Source organism: Leuresthes tenuis, unplaced genomic scaffold (genome assembly GCF_036924035.1).
Source record: "Leuresthes tenuis unplaced genomic scaffold, fLeuTen1.0.hap1 SCAF_2, whole genome shotgun sequence".
In the NCBI taxonomy this organism is placed as follows: domain Eukaryota; kingdom Metazoa; phylum Chordata; class Actinopteri; order Atheriniformes; family Atherinopsidae; genus Leuresthes; species Leuresthes tenuis.
In genome coordinates this window covers 17,684,506-17,701,598 of record NW_027325356.1, presented here as the reverse complement: position 1 = coordinate 17,701,598, position 17,093 = coordinate 17,684,506, and positions in this window count along the sequence as shown.

Below are 17,093 nucleotides of genomic sequence, written 5' to 3'. Positions count from 1 at the left end.
ACCACTGTGTATGTTTTTGCACTTGTTTTTTCTTTTTCCACAAAACTGTTTCATTGCACAATTTCTTAGGCGTACCCAAATTATGTAGAAACTCTAACAGGTCCGCTCTCATGTACTGTGCATAAGTTGACATAATAAAGGAAGAAATTATCTCTGAAAAACAGCTGACAAAGTTAAAAGTATTTTGTTAGATTTACAGTTGATAGCTGAGTAGTATCACACAAACACAGCTCAGTTGTGGTTGCAGGAAAATAAAAATGCACAATGTGCGATCACAATAATGGATATCATGCAAGCCATTTAGAAGGATGTGAACATGAAGACAGCTCAGATTATGTGATAAAGTCCCCCTGGAAACAGATTCAAGTGGTTAAAGGTAGCATAATGAGCCTGCGAGGGACAGAAGTGTAAGCAGGTGAAGTGGGTCACAGTGGTAATCAGCTGATGGGAAGCAGATGTACATTAGTAGGAAAAAAGAAAAAAAGAACTTGCCTGAGGGACTTGATGTAAAGAGAAAGAGATGAAAACAGGAGAGAAACAGACCAAGTACACCTAATCTTTTGACCCTGGCCTGAATGTTTTGAATCCATCCATATAAATTTAAAGTGTTTTACTTGTTCATACTTTTTCATCAGAGGATTATCCCACACAAGAAGACAAATAAATGTTTTATAATTGCTGCATAACGTGGCTGTCAAGAGGAAAGAGGAGAAGAACAAACAATCCAGCTGTGATAAGAAAAGGGAAGAACATTTAACAGGGAGAGTGTTCAGAGTAATGCTTAGTAATGCTGCATTTCATCAGCTTTGATCATTCGATTCAGAGTTTATCAATGTGCAGTGTTTTTTTGCCCAGTTGTACTTTGGAAAAACTCTTTTCATATTAACAAAGGCCAAGTTTGAATTAGATGATGTTGAACTATTGTAAAACATTAAAAGCTTTCACAGCATGATCTAGTATTCTTTCCTCCGTGTCATTTCTTTTTCATGCAGGTAAGTGAAGATCTGCAAAAGCTTGAAACATTAATCCAGTTTAGCTAGAATGAATGCCTGAAGCCATTTCTCTGTCTTAGTGAACAACTTGCCCAATTTCAATGATGAATTAACATATTTCCTATTTCCTGTCATGGCAAACTGGGCTTGAAGTGTTGAGGGAGAAGAGAAGAATATTCAACGATTTAAACCATTTTCATGCGGCTAACAGTTATGAAATATTACAATATGTAAAAGCAAAGCCCTATTTCTGTGCTCACCACATAATGAACATGCCCAGGAATTTGAAAGGCAAGCCAACGCGAGGCAAATGAACAGTAAAAGTAAAGCTCTCAGCCTGACCCGTCTATTTTTCACTTGAATAATTTTTTGTCAACGGTATGATAATTTCTTTTTTTCAAGTTTAAAGGTAAAAAAAAAAAAAAACATCACTGACAACTAATTCGTATATTTGCACATTTGCCAACTTTAGTGGATAGATACATAGACAGGCTTAACGCTTTCTCTCTTTTTTAAATCTAACTATAAAACTAAATAGGACATCATTTTTTAAAGGGGTTTGATCATTGAATCAGTGTAACAGTTAAACTCTTTCACATAGTCAGTCCCCATTTTGCTTTTTGATCATTTTGTAATACTTTGAAAGTTTAATTGTTGATCTATTTGTGTTCTTTCATTATGATTATTTGTTCTATTTTTGTTGTTGTTGTTGGCTGCTAAGTGGAGGTGGATGCACTGTAACGTTCTTGGTTGAAAAAAAGCTGTTCATCTCTGTTAACACCCCTGTTAATCTAGGTGTGATTATGTATGTTTGCTTGTCTCTGTGTTATCTCAGTGATGACCTGTTCAGGTTGTACCCCACTTCTTGCCCAATAACAGCTCTGATAGATTGCAGTCCCATAGAGGCTAAAGCAGGAAGATTAATGAATGAATGAATCAATTATTAACTAATATAAGTAGGTTGTGCTGTGTTCATTTGAAGGGTTTATTTAATCCCCAAGGTAGATTTTTAGCTTCAACATGATCCTTCATTTCTGCCACGAGTGGTGCTGATTTTTCCTTCAAATGCACAGCATAGAAAAGTACATATAAACATGTGCTGATTTTACAAGTTACAGTGCTTTTACTGTACTAGGTTAATGCTGGGGTTTAAGGTGAACATTTGTGCATTTTGGGTACTACTCCTGCATTTTGATTTCTTAGCATGTTGCCTTAACAAAAACACCATCCACTGTTTGCTAGCATGTGATTTTGTCACTGCAGCACACTTCACTTAGCCCATAAGTGAAGTGGGCTAAGTATGCCTTTGTGTGACCTTATCTTTTCTGCAGTGCTGACTCCAACCTCAAAGGAAGTTTAATTGTCTATAATAAGACAGAGGACATGATGACAGACAAGGAAAACAAAGTATACTCATGTCTTGTATAACCATACCTGGCTCAGCAGTGACATAAGAGACAGGTTCGAAAATAAGCATTCATTCAGGCTCTATCTTATGTTTTTACATTCCCCAAGCAAATATCTCAACAATGCCTCCACCAACGTGATTGCAGAACAGAAATGACATAATTCTTTGCCAAATTCAGCTCATAAACTGTGAGGACAGATTGCTTTTTACCTCATTGTCCAAAAATCTTTTGAGGATTATGAAAAGCCAGAAATAAATTTAAAACAGGGTCAGTTTGATCTCATCGACTTACATGGAATTATTTGAAATTTGTGTGGAATGTTTAAACTTTTTCTTTTTTTTAAATGTGTTACGACCATCAAAATTAGCTATCTCTTTCAATACCTTTTTTCGCTTTCATCAGTACTTTTTAATTAGATACAGGATTGAAAAGAAGAAAAAAATCATTCCGTTTTTATTTGCATTTTTCACCGCACTATACCTTTTCTTCAGAAATTGGGTTGTCCATATCAGAAGAAGACTAAGTAAAATGGACACTTTACAATATCATGTATTTTACAAATACACCACACAAACTGGTCTGTCCTCTTTTTGTGAAAAATTACATGTAAATTCAGTTTGCAAAACATATGGCAGTTATATAAATTAGCTGTAAAACTGTTAGTGCACTAATGTGTGTGTAAAAGAAAAGAAAAGGAGACCACCAAAGCTTTAATCATATATGAGATTGACAGTATTGCATAAGAAGTACACATCAATCTGAGTTTGCAGGATAGTTGATATGTTATTTCCAAAGCAGAGACTTATATTACTCAGGGACTGAGGGAAAGTCATATGCCTGTCCATCATCTCCAGCTGCTTGATTGACAGACTGCAAGCTGCTGAGGGAATGAGAGGTGTTGTTCAGTTAGACTGTGTGTTTCCTCAGAAGGGAGCCTCCCAGAGAGAGGTTAACACCTGTTAAACCTGATGCGTCTCTTGGGAGGATGCTCCTATAGAAAGGCTTAGTTGGGAGGGGGTGGGAAAATAGAGTAACACATGCACACATCTTCCTTCTTGACATCTGTTCAAGCCCAAAGACAAAAATTAGATTAACGTTACAATGAAATCAGCACAAAAAAATGACAGAACCTTAGATAATTGTTCAACTCTATTAGCATGTGTTTTTGTTACCGGTGGAAATAATACTTTATTATTTACACATTGCATTGTTACTGACTAAATGCAACTCAAAATGACTTTTTATGTCAGCTTTACTCTCCCTGTTAAGAGTCACATTATGAGCCTCAGATTATTAAATACGCCAATAAATTATGTCAGAAAACTTGCTCATTTCAGTGATCTTCACCAGCACTGCCTGTTGAACACAGAGACAGTGCAATTAAGCTTTGCCTTGATTTCAGCATTCGATGTGACTCACAATTTGAGAAATTATCTAGTGTATATTGATGCTTCTTTCATAGTCCCACAGCTGGGAAACAGAATTCCTTTATTTGGATACAATAAATTGACTTTTACATTTTGCATTGTACTCATTTCATTTAGCCATGCAGCTCTGGGGAACACTGAAGCTCTGCTAATCATTACAGCGATTTGAATCACTCAGCATCACAACAATGCTGGAAGTCACTTAGTCAGTGGTCGACTCCCAGATGTTCAACATTTGAAAATGTTTTTCGTAAACACAAGGAAACAATATATAGCCTTTTGTTTGTGGCTCTGACATTATTAAAAGACGGATTTGATTTATTTTGGTCTTGGAAGAAATATGTTTATGGTTGACAGCTGTCTTTGAATTTTGTTCATATCTAATGAAAGCAATGATGAAATCACTTTTGTCACAAGCAAAACGTCAAATTCTTTGCAAAAGGACTGGAGGGCTGCATCACGAAGGAGGATGACTAGATCTTGTCATTAGTGAGTAAGAAAACACATTTGTGAAACACACAGAATATTGTTGATCGAACTTGTTGTGTGTTGCAGCCCTCAACCGATTATGTGTGAGTGAGACGCTTATTCTCAGAGTGGCGTGAAGGACATATCCTCTCTTTTGGTCCGACACATTTCCAGAGCATCAGCAACATCAATGAATCTTTGTGAGAGAGCTTTGTAAGTAGACTCTGGGGAGCAGGGCGGGGCTATGGTTCACAGTCTTGTGAATGTGTGTTCGAAAGGCCCCCTTGTGTTAGTGTCAATATGTGCATGTACATATACTGTATAATGCATGCTTTCTGTGCTTGTATGATGTTGAGCATCCAGTATTGGCACTTAGGGACACTGAAGGATGTTCTGTTTGTGACGGCATTACCATTCCATTAATGATTTATCAGATCGACTTTGTGAGGCGGTGTGTGGGTGTGTTGTACATACAGGCATGTCCTCAGACGTTAGTGAGTCTCAGAAGCACAACAAGTTTTCGAGTAACTCCTCAACACATCAAAGTAGTGATTTTAGAAGGTATATAGCAGTAAATGATAACGTTATAAGATCTTCATTTACTGTAGATGCTGGTCAAAGATATTGATTTATGTGGTATGTACATGCATAATAGTACAAACATTAAAGATAAAACTGAATAAACAATCAGCTTTTGATACTAAATGTGAAGACCTCTGAAGATGTGGACATTTCTGATTTGGAAGATGAGCAGGATGGTTGCGTAACTGAATCATAAATGTATGTTTTCAGGCTCTTTGTGATTATCCCAGGTCACCACCTCCACCAGATCAAGGTAGACTGAAAACCAACTAAGCTGAACCATTGCACCAGAGCACCTGGAGCCAATCTCAGAGAGCCGACAATCATGCCCAACCCTACACCATTACCCCTTCCCCCCACCACATGTTGCCATGGTAACAGTGCAGCCAATACCTCTATAGCTCTTATATCTCTGGTTATGGCTGAAGGTTTCCATTCTTAGGTGGAGGGACTGATCGCTATTCTGCTCTCCAAGTGTCTAATCAAGGTGGCATTGGTGCAGAACAGCTGGGAATGCCCTGAACTGAGACTGACTACCTGTTTCTAACTCAACAAACCATGTGGAAGGGGAGACCTGATGGAGCCACTGATTCACTCTTGGTGGAAATTTGTTCTTTTCATCTCAGTGTTACAGCTAACCTGTATTTTGACAGTTAACACTACACTACAACAAATTCTCTTTCAGTTTTCAGTCTGAAGACATTGCAATTTGTGCATAAATGTACAAGCAGAGAGTAAGTGCATTCTTAGACAGCATGCTTCTCTAACACTGACTTTCTTGACATCTATTCCAACCAAATGGTGTAAGGTTTCTTTTTGTTTTTTAAGATCAATGTGATTGCCTTCTGTCTCCTCTTCATACTGGTACAGTTGAAATTGCTTAGCAACACTGAAGAAAGCTAATTAAGAAATAATGCATTTTGGTTACGGCTGTGAAGCACAATGATATCATGTGATAACACTGTTAGTCACAAGGGTGGCAGAACCAGCTCATATCCAAATGACAATGGCAGTCGACACAACTGTATAACCTTGCAAAAAGAAAAGAAAATCCGCTACAACTTACTATTTTAACAGGTTACATTATATCAGCATCACTGAGCTGTATGAGTAACATAACGCTGTAGAATTCATCATTTAACTACTGTGTTGTTTTACTCAGTGCACCTCCTTCCATGGCTGCAGACTAACGTGGATATACTCTGCGTGGCTTTTATTGAGGACATTTTTCTGTCTTTTTGAGGATACTCAGAGACCACATGCTGCCTGAGGTCTTTACACTTGGAAGGAGGTCTTTTCAACAGCACAAAGAGCTTTCTTGTAAGACCGAGCAGTCTGTTGTTTGAGTTGAGACTTGTGTTTCCAACTTTCTCAAAAGATGCTCTGTGTCTGAATAATTTATTCCACCGAGTCCACTGAAACCGCCCAGATCTGACACCCCAGTTTGCAGTTCCATTAAGTTCTCCTCATGCTTCATTTACAACTGCACACTCTTATTAGCATTATATATCAATCCAGAATACCAAAAATCAGGGGGAAAAAGGCTAGTATATTCATGAATATATTTAACACTGCAGCTACAACAATATGATTTAGACATTTAGGCGCATGGCACGACTATAAACAATCAATTTTCCTCTCCTGAAAATGTATTGTTCTCTTTATTGGATGTTGGAGCGGATGGTTGTGTACAATTGCCACATTTATTAAGGCTTGTTTGCCAATGAGTTTGTATTCACTTGCTGCCTCTCCTGCAAACATATGACATGCCCCAACAGCTGAAGTAGAAGAAGATATATTCAGATCCTTTATTTTAGAAAAAGGAAAAGTCCTGTATAAAGAGTCCTGCATTAGAAAATGTAAAGTGAAAGTATTGGTTGGTCTGAGGGAATGATATATTGAATATGACATATTGAAGTAGTGTGAGCAGCTTGATACTGGTGTAACTGCTGCAGGTGGAGCTAACTTGGGCTACTCCTTATACTTTTTTATATTCAGGGACACTGGGTGTATTTGAGGAAAGCAGATGATTAATGAGTGAAGAAATATTCCTTTCAGTGTTTGCACTTTTCTTCTAAGATACTGGATGACAAGAACGATTATTTGAATGAAAACGTGTGTAAAGTTTGGAGGGGAACATTCCTGTCCAGTGGAGCTGATATTAATTCCTAGATATTTCAAATGTGACCTCAACTACATGTTGCTTCTTGTACGAAACCAGAGGTTGGAAACCTTAAAATGGGGTTGACTAAAGTTTTGTGGTAGAACAGAGTCTATGCAATATTTTCACATCAGAGTCAGACTAAATAGCTGAGTTTCCATTGCAATTTTTGAGTTCCATTTAGAAGATATAAATTGAATCGGTGAAAATGAAAAAAAGCCCTGGTGACACTACACAACACAGTTTATTTGCTTCAAACCAGTCAATGAAAACATGTTCAACATGTTTCCACTCAGGATACTTTGCTGTGGCTTTTCAAAAGATCATTTCAGATTTGCTTCACAGGTGCATGGAAACTGAGCTTAAGTCAGGCTGGGTCCACATGCCAAGTGAGTAGAGTTTTTACACAATTTAATCAGTGTTTCAGGTCCCAGATGCAGCTATAAAAGTTATGTCTAAGCCCACCTTTTCTGCTTGAATAAAATCAAATACAACATGTTAGAAGAGTAATGCTGATGTGATTTACTATGTACTATCAAATCTAATATCTGGAAATCTATTATAGAAGGAACAAACATTGAAAAAATCTGCAGTGCACTGATTAGGTACCGTGGTACCACTATAAAGATGTGAACACTCACTTTATTAGATGTCATGGTATACCCTGGATGCTAATACAGTTAGTAAAAGCAAGAGAAACAACACACAAAATAAATACATAGAGATTAAAGCCTTTCCCCGTTGACAACTTAAACACAAGTCAAAGGGAAAAAAGTCAAAGATAAAAAGGTAGTTAAAGCATTTATTGTCAAATATTTCTGATCTTACAGTGTTGTTGAGAGTGACAGTTTTACTGAGAAGTGACAAACATTAGAACGAGGGTAAAAAATCAAAAATATACAATACTTCATAAACAAGCTTACTTACTGTAGGATTTGAATAAGTTGCATCACCATTAACTCAAATGGTGTTCACACTTCAAAAACAACTATAATAATTGCAAATCTTCACTTGCCATTCATAGATTGGTTAAAAAGGTATGGAAAACAATTGAGTTTATGTACATGCCGGCCCCAGCTCTTTTCATTATGTCACTGCCTACACACACTGTAAGCTATACATACATTTCCCACATACCATCCTGGGCCAGACTGTCACTACCAAGCTATAAATTAAAAGGAGCAATACATTTTTTTTAAAAGGGAATAATGCTAAATCCGTTTCAGGAGAATTGAACAGGACAACTAAGAAGAGTCTTAGTATGAGAAGAGATTGTGAGAGGGTTTAAATGATGTGAGCAAACATTAGGAGGAAACATCACATGCTCTGGCACTGCTCTGAGAGCCATTAGCTTGTGTAAACAGGTCATTCCTCCACAGAGTCCTCCTCATTGATTTGCAGATAATCCGTCTTTACTCCTCCTACTTTCCCTAACTGAGTGCAGCAAGTATGGCTCTGCAGCTGGTATTAGTGCTGCCGTATATGCTGGGTCTGAACAGACAGGTGTATTAGATGGGAAGCTGTTTCTGTTGAATTCATGTAGATACAAGAATAGACACTGGTGTGTTTGTATTCCCGCATGCTGCATCTTCTGCAGAAAATCTATTTTGACTAAATGCACCTCCTCTTGATGTTTAAAAGGATGATGTTACTTTGATTAATGAAATAAGCTTCCCTCCCACTGCACCATTCCAACTCCTCCATTTCCATTCATACACAACTATTAGGTGTGTGATGCCTTTGTGCAACTTGTCACATTGATGATGATGTACTGTCATGTGCCTGAAGTCTTGCTTTCATCATCTATCTCTAACAAATCTGCAGAGTCCAAAAGAACAGTTAATGCTCGTTGAAGGCTCCATATTGAGACATTAAATCCAAGACTAAGTCCTTTTATACCCTCAGGGTAGAATACCCACGGGAAGATGAGTATGTAATGTTCATTAAGAACTCATATGTTTAAATAGGGGTGTTACCTTTACTGCTAAACGTACACAATGTCTTGCCTATTTGCAAGTGAGCTGATAGGTGAATGAGAAGCTAAACAACTAAAGATAATCTGAACATGTTTTCTATTTTGTTTGAATTTGCAGTAGTTATCTTTTATCCATATTCAGGTATGGTTCTGGTAAAACTCTCTTTTCCACACAGTAAGCATGTTTGAATTTAATGGAACGACAACATATCGAGATGCAGCTCCTTTGAGCAGGAAAAGTAGGGGCCGATCATCTTCCCGCCTGTTATAGAACTGATGTTGTGATTTTATGTTAAAAAATTTCCAGACCACGTTCTTCACTAGACTAAAATAATTTCAAAAACCATATCAAACCAAAGCATATAGAAAGATTTTTTTTTTTACAACTCTGAAAAAAAAACTAATGATGTAACAATGTACTCAGATGAAACATGTATGTAGACGCAGTGCTTTGGAGCCTGATCATAGAAAATTGTAAAACAATTTCAGTCCCATGCTTTTATAAAGATTTGTAAAATATTGGATAAATCCATTGTATCATGTGTTTATAGGTGTGATGAAAAATATCAATCTTTCATCACAAAAATAATGCCATAAAATTGACTGTCTGAAACATTACTAAGCCAACAACCCATAAATTATGTATAATTATATACTGATAAAAACTTATCTACTTCTACTATCTATCTAAAAAACAGCAATGTAAATAAAGAAAAAAACAAATATAAGGTAAATAAAATAAATATACAAATATAAGGCATATACATCATCCATGTCAGCTAAAAAAAAGGAAGAACTTTTCCATATATTATTTACATCTAGTTATTATCTAAAGCTATTGTTATGCTATTTGGCAGGAATGACATCAAGCACCAGTCTTTGATGCAGCTGAGCTGAAGTAGCTTCTGCCTGAAATCACTTCAATGTTTGATCTCTACATTGGGTGGAAGGTACGGTGCAGCATTGTCCATTATGTTTAGCAGATTGTGAAACTCTCTTTCCACAATCAGCCCATGGAGCTCCAGAACAGTCCGAAGCACAAAGCCAACTCTTTCTACTTGTTCTATTTCATGAGTCACTGGCTCTGATGTTGCTGCCACAACAAATGGCTGCAAAGAGTCCTTTGCTATCTCCATCTCTTCTTGCAGGTTTATAATAGAGTTTGGCTTATTCCTGGTTATCCTAAAATTCACACTCATCTTATCTGTGTTGTTCACTTTTAAGATAAAATTATTGTTTCCACACATTGCCATGATGCACGCCACCAATCCCCTGTACCCATCTTCCTGTTCACTGCTGACAAACCTCACAGTTGCAGACTCATCTGATGATTTATGCAGATTAAACCAACAGTTACAACATTAACAGTTCATTTGCATGCAAGGGAATGATATAGAATAAAATTTAGAATGATTATGAAATACTGTCAATCCATTGTACATTTCTAGTAAATCCTCACAGTGTGGAACATGATGGCAGACTGCAAGGATGAAGTTCTGAACCATCTACGAATATTAGTTGATATTTCTAACAGAAGTCACATTGATAGTGATTTGCCACAAAAAAAACATAGTTACAAATATATTACATTTCTGTCAGTGGGTTCCATGGCATCTGCTGATTATTGGACTTTTTTTTATCTTAATGCTTTTAATTTCAACATTGATAATTGATCCAAACATATGAACCTGTTGGTTATTTTGGAAAATTCAAAAATAATATTAGCATATTACATATTTTGAAAAATATCGTGTGCAGTTTTTCCTCTCGGAAAACGGCTTTTTCATTGTAACCCTTTAATGCCCTCACTGAGAAAGACTAACCAAAACTATTTCCTGGCCTTTTTTCAGGCAGTCATTATTGGAATTAATTTCTAATGATTGCTCAGGCAGGTTTACCTCCACAAATTATGATAAAGAATTAAAGAGAGTAAAGAGAGTTACTCAAAAATGGGTTGTACCAAACAGTGGAGCAAGACAGTAAAGAGTTAATGAAATTGTATCTGAATGAAACAGAAAATGGAGGTTAACGGGATAGTTTGGGTATTATGAAGTGGGGTTGAGTTACTTACTTGAGTAATTAGTAGCTTACCTGCAGTAGGCAGCGGTCAGACAACTCTCTGTTTGGAGGGAATTCTGTTGGGCGAGCCAAACTAAAAGCAACTGAGTGCAGAGACAAAAGAAGAGGAAATGTTAGCCATCTAAACTGCCATCACATGCTGGTAATTTTTTTACAAAGTGTCATTATTGTATCAGACCTTTGTTTACTTACAGTCACCATTTTCTCAACCCAACCACATCCCTGTTGCTGAGCATCACAGCATGCTTTGTCTCACACGTCCCTTAACTTTGCAGAAAGGGTCTTTTTTTTTTTCACCTCAAAAATCTGTGGATAGAACTCTATTAAATTCATTAAGCAGACAGACCTCAGGCAAAAGGAATAATTGATTCCATCTTGGCTGTGATCTGGATTTGGGATTTTCTATCATGAATTACCCTATTACCCTACTTAGCGACCACTGTCAAAACTGTTGTTATCAGCCTTAGAGATAGTGACATGAATCCAATTCTCATGGGTTTGTTTCCAGCGTGAACAAGATGCTCAACCTGATACTTAAAAATAGGGTCACAATCTGTTGGTATAGCCACATCTTAGGAAAGTTCTTTTTTTTTCCCAATCACCCGATTTTGTGTTCTAATTTTATGACAAAATTGAGAACAGAGATGAGAGCAGATGGACATCAGCTGGTTTTCTCTGTGCCCAACTGATTCATAGTGACCCTGAGCAATGTAGACTGAGAGGAAAATGAACAAATCTGCAGAGATAAGGAGGTTCAAGCTCTCTTAGGACGTAGCTGCAGAAACACACTGTGTAAACACACACACATAGAGAAACCAACAATAGGGATATCTATCTCTATTCAAAATCAGCTGTCGGGGCAAAGTAAATTAGATCTGTTTAATGAGACACTGCTGTGAATTATAGAGTTAGCTCGGAAAAAAATGAAAGACTTGGTTTGTGGTGTAACACTGACTGGTATTGTTTATCAAAAGTAGAACACTAAAACATTACTCAAGGCTCAACATATTTATGAAAAACATGGACAATTCACATCACTGACGAGTTCCAATGTGGGGCTCTATCCATATGCTTAAAAGTTAAATAATAAATGTTGTTTATCAGTTTGCTGTTTTACAATATTTAATGGTAATTACTAGCACTAAACCAAATGTACATCCATATTGATTACAGTGACATTGTAACCTATCTTTAAAGACTACATTGTAATCTATATTGATTTTTTTTCTATCTGGTGTAATAGATGTGTTGTCATGGTAATAATGAGAATCTGTTAAGTGAACTGTGTCAATGCAAACAGTCAATATGCAGGAAATGCACTTTTGTAATTACACATGGAACAGGTCTTCTAATGGGAGTAACTGGTTTTCAAAAGAAACAAATGGATCTCACATTTTATTCAAACTAGTAATATAGTTGAAAAAATACATTTTATTTGCAAAAATTGTAATACTCCACACTTGTCCTTCCTTGGAGCCTAACGGCTCCACAATTGCCTGCATTTCCCAAAACTTCCTCTTTCAGCCCTTGGTATTTTTTGAGCTTCTTCTTGATGTTGCTACATCTATTACTGCTGCCTTTTTCTGTCCTTTGTTGACCACCACAATGTCCCGTTGGTTAGCCATCACCAGTTTATCAGTCTGGATTTGTATGCTACAGAGGATTTGGCATTCTTCACCACCCTTGGCGATATCTCCCACTTTGTCTTTAGGGCATCCAACCCATGATCATTACAGCTGTTCTTGGACAGTATTCCGACCACAGTTATGCCTTAACTGCCTGCATGTTACAGCCTGCTACTACATGCTGCACTGAACCTGTTTGCACAGTCTGCACCTGGGGTCCTGTCTGGTGTGGTAGACCCTAACTTATATTGCGTTTGTGCTCAGTGCCTGCTTAATGCTGCCATGATTACTGTTTGCAATCTGGACAGGCAAACTATACACACTGCAGAGTGGATTGTAACTAGACTAATCTTGGATTTGAAATGAAAAAAAAAGGTAGGAGTGCAGACTATTAAACATTCCAGAATAAAACAGCATGACCCATTATAAAGTGGGTGCTAAAAAGTTGAGGAATAAATTAAAAGGCACCCAAGGCAAGTGCATCATTACATTTTCAACAAAGTGTTGTTCATCCATGGAAGAATACATAGTACCAATCAGTTTCCTCTAACATTATCCACACTTCATCATCACATTAACAGTGATTCTGTCATAATTGGTCATGGCATGTGAAATATACCACCTACATTTGAAGTGTTAGATATGTTCTACAAATTGAGAATCATAATACCGTGTATATTGAGCATGAGTGACAATAATAATCCATCATTTGGTATCTGGATTTTCTTGTGTGTTCCAACTCTTTAAAATTACGAAGACAATCAGGTACTATAAACGCCTCATAGTGAGTCTCTACAGTCTCTACTCAGCCATGCTGTGGAAAGCCAATCAATCCCAGACTACTGTTCTGTGAATACCTGCTAAATGTGTTTCCCCTTTACTGAAAATACAAAGGGTTGACAGCAATAAAAGAAGAAAGTAATAAGCTAGATAGTAAGCAGAATAGCTCCTTCAGTTTTTAAATCAAACATGCATAACATTAGAGCCAGATAATAACCCAAACCCTCAGGGAGATTAACTGCAGCTTGAGGCTACAAACTTCCCACAGCGAGGCCCTGATTCTGCCCCACTGACTGTAATTGTTTATTAAATGAGAAAATTTGAATATCCTTTTACACAGTCTCTGACTGTGTTCCTCTTCCAAGTCTTAGACGGTATTAAACTCAAAGTATGTTGATTGTTGCAAAGATCTATAAATTTGTACAAAAGAGCCTTTGCAGAGCTGTGAACCTTATTGATTTTCCCTCTGAGGTTTATTAGTTTATGAAATCCAATATTTCCTCTGTCGGCCCACTAGGCCAATAAAGGAGGAAACTATGCTGTAAGTATGTTCCTTTCTTTATTTAAAAAAACAACAACAACAAAAATCTCCTTTTTTTAAATGCAGAAACACTTTCTTTTATTCATTTGTGTTTTGTAAATAACGAAATGACTCAAATCAGACAAAAAGTGTAGAGAGGAAAACCAACCAGGTATGCCAACCTAATGTACCATTATCTACCACCTCAATTCTAAAAAGTTTGGGATGCTGTGCAAAATGGGATTTCAAATAAAGAATGGAATGATTTGAAAGCTCATAAGCCAAATGTTTTCCACAGCAGAACAATAAAAAAACAAATCAAATGTTGAAAGTGAGACAATTTAGTAAAACATTAGCTTCCTCTGGATATAATGTTAGACGTCTCCCAAAATTTGTTACAGTTGCACAGTTTTGAGCAGCTGGAGAAACATGTTGCAACTAACTAGGGTCATTAGCAACAGGTCAGTAACATGATTGTCTAACGTAAGAGCAGTACAATACATTTTATCATCAACATATTTCTAGGATCTGGACAAACCTGTGCGTGCAAGGGATGGAGGCAAAAATTAGTGCTGGATACCAAGGATCCTCAAGCAAGAAACATTGCTATTTTCTCTGAGCCAAAGGTCTGTTGAGTAGAAAACTGTTATGTGGTAAGCCTGGAATAAGGAGGAGAGGGACCATCTCGCTCGTTATCAGCACTCGGTTCAAAAGCTTGCATCTCTGATGGTATGGGGGTGCATGAGTGCCTATTGGAACTAGCAACTCGCACATCTGGAAAGGCGCTGTCGATGCTGAAGGGTATATACAGGTTTTAGAGCAACATATGCTCCCATCCAGATGATATCTTTTTTAGATGAGGCCCAGCATCAGTAAGCAACACAACGCTTGACTGCACACAACAGCTATCACAACATGGCCTTGTGGTAATATTGGTAAAATGTCTGGACTGGCCTGCCTGCTGTCCAGCCAACAGAAAACTACCAACAAACATGACTCAAAATTGTTGAGCAGCTCGTATCCTGAATATAACCAGAATAAAAAAATATTCATCTCCTAAAGGTCCAGCAGCTGATGTCCACAGTTCTAAGATGTTTACAGGCAAATATAATCAAAAAATAAAAAATGAATTGCTACACATTGAAAAACAAGGGCCATCTTGCTTCGGTAAACATGGTTACCATTGTTTTCACTGGATATGTCAGTTGCACACAGCTTTTTCGTCTATTGCATCACTGTTACGATCTTATTTCAACATTAAAACCAAAAATCTGCAGTGCTTTGTTTTCTGTCATTCAATATAAATATATTCAATATAATGTATGTAATGTAATATACATTCAATATAATGTCTCCCACATAGACCTTACAGAAAGATACCATAGTTTGTATGCCAGCAGTGTGCTTTGAAGGTTAGGATGTAGTTAAATGTTGAATTACTCGTGAAAATAAATTAGAAAACACGCCTCATAGATTATATTTCATTAACATGTATTTGCGTGAGTCTTTATTAAGAACTTGAATTTTTTCAACATGCATTCCGGTAATCTAATTTAGGTATAGTTATCTTGTAAGATATGTGTGCAAAAAAAAAAAAAAAACTGAATTGCAAACAAAATGTAAAATATAAAACATTCAGAGACCATAATTTACACCACAGTTCCAAGACAGAGATTTGCCATCTAGGAAGATATCACATATGTTCGAGTGTTTTCACGTGGATTTAGATTTAGAGCACAATGTTACGTTAGAGTATGTAGTTTTCATTTTTACTTGTTGTTTACAAGGATTTACTTTATGTAACATGGTTTCTCTACTCTTCTCAAACTGACCTTAAACTGTCAGTCAAACTTCAAGCTTAAGAAATGCTTGGATTGAAAGGCAAAGTAAGTGTTTTGTACTATTATCAGCTTCTGATCATTCAAAGTGACAGTTATGTAATTATGGTACTTTAAATGAAAACAATGGAAGGTACTTGGAGGGTAAGAAATTAAAACAAAACAGAATGTTACACTGAACCTGTCATAGCATGAGGGAAAGCTGTTGAAATTCTGTTGAAACTCAGATAGACTTGTTTCCCCCTCTGACAGCCTTGCAAGATAGATGGTAAAGTAACAGATGAAATCATTGAGTGATGGAGCAGTGTGCACTTAAATGGTGGAGAAGATTCTAGAATTAAACTAATGGAGTGAAAGAGTTGCGAATTTCAATAAAACTTCCTGATAACGAAAGGACATCTCAGCAACTGAGAAGGTACCAGAAAGAGAGACGACAAATCTGAGAGCTCACCTAATGCCAAGAGGGAAGGTTTCTCGGCTAACAGGGCAAAAAACTAAATCGAGGCTGAATATTTTGAAGGCATTAGATTTATTCAGTCTGCCAGATGCATCTTTATGTGATCAAATTTGGCTGATAATAGCCAGTTTGTGTCTATGTTCATTTCTCACCTTCTATTATGCATGTTCAAAAGCTAGTTCGGGGTTGTGTGTACAAGTTGTCAGTTTTACGTTGGGGTAGATAAGCATTTCAAGGTTTTACAACAAAGATAAGTTATCATCATTTAGATGTTTGATAACGCTGCAGGCAGTCTACCACTTTGGTCCAGAATGAAAACAATTTACACTGACATTCCACACGTAGGAAGAGGATTTTCACACGTCATGCAATATTTCAAAGCGTCCAATATAAGAAAATGTGTTTGATATCCCCATCAGCTCATTCACATCAGCATGTATTGCCATGTTAAAATGATCTAATAAGCCAATGTACATGCTGAACATTTCTGCTAAATGATAGCATGTTATAATGAGTTAATGAGTTAGGGTAGCCACATCTCAGCTGTTAAAGTGGTCTCCCTCAAACAATAAGGCCGGCAGTTTGATCACCAAGTATCCTTGGGTGAAAAATTGTATAGAAAAGTGCTGCATACTTTGTATAGAGTATAACAGAGGAAAAACTTGCATTTAGTTCCACACAAGGGTACTTAAACACAGCTTCACACTACTTCATTGCAAGTCTATTATTATTTACAGACAACGAGGACACAGTTTCAGGAGAATGGCGCACAGATGTTCA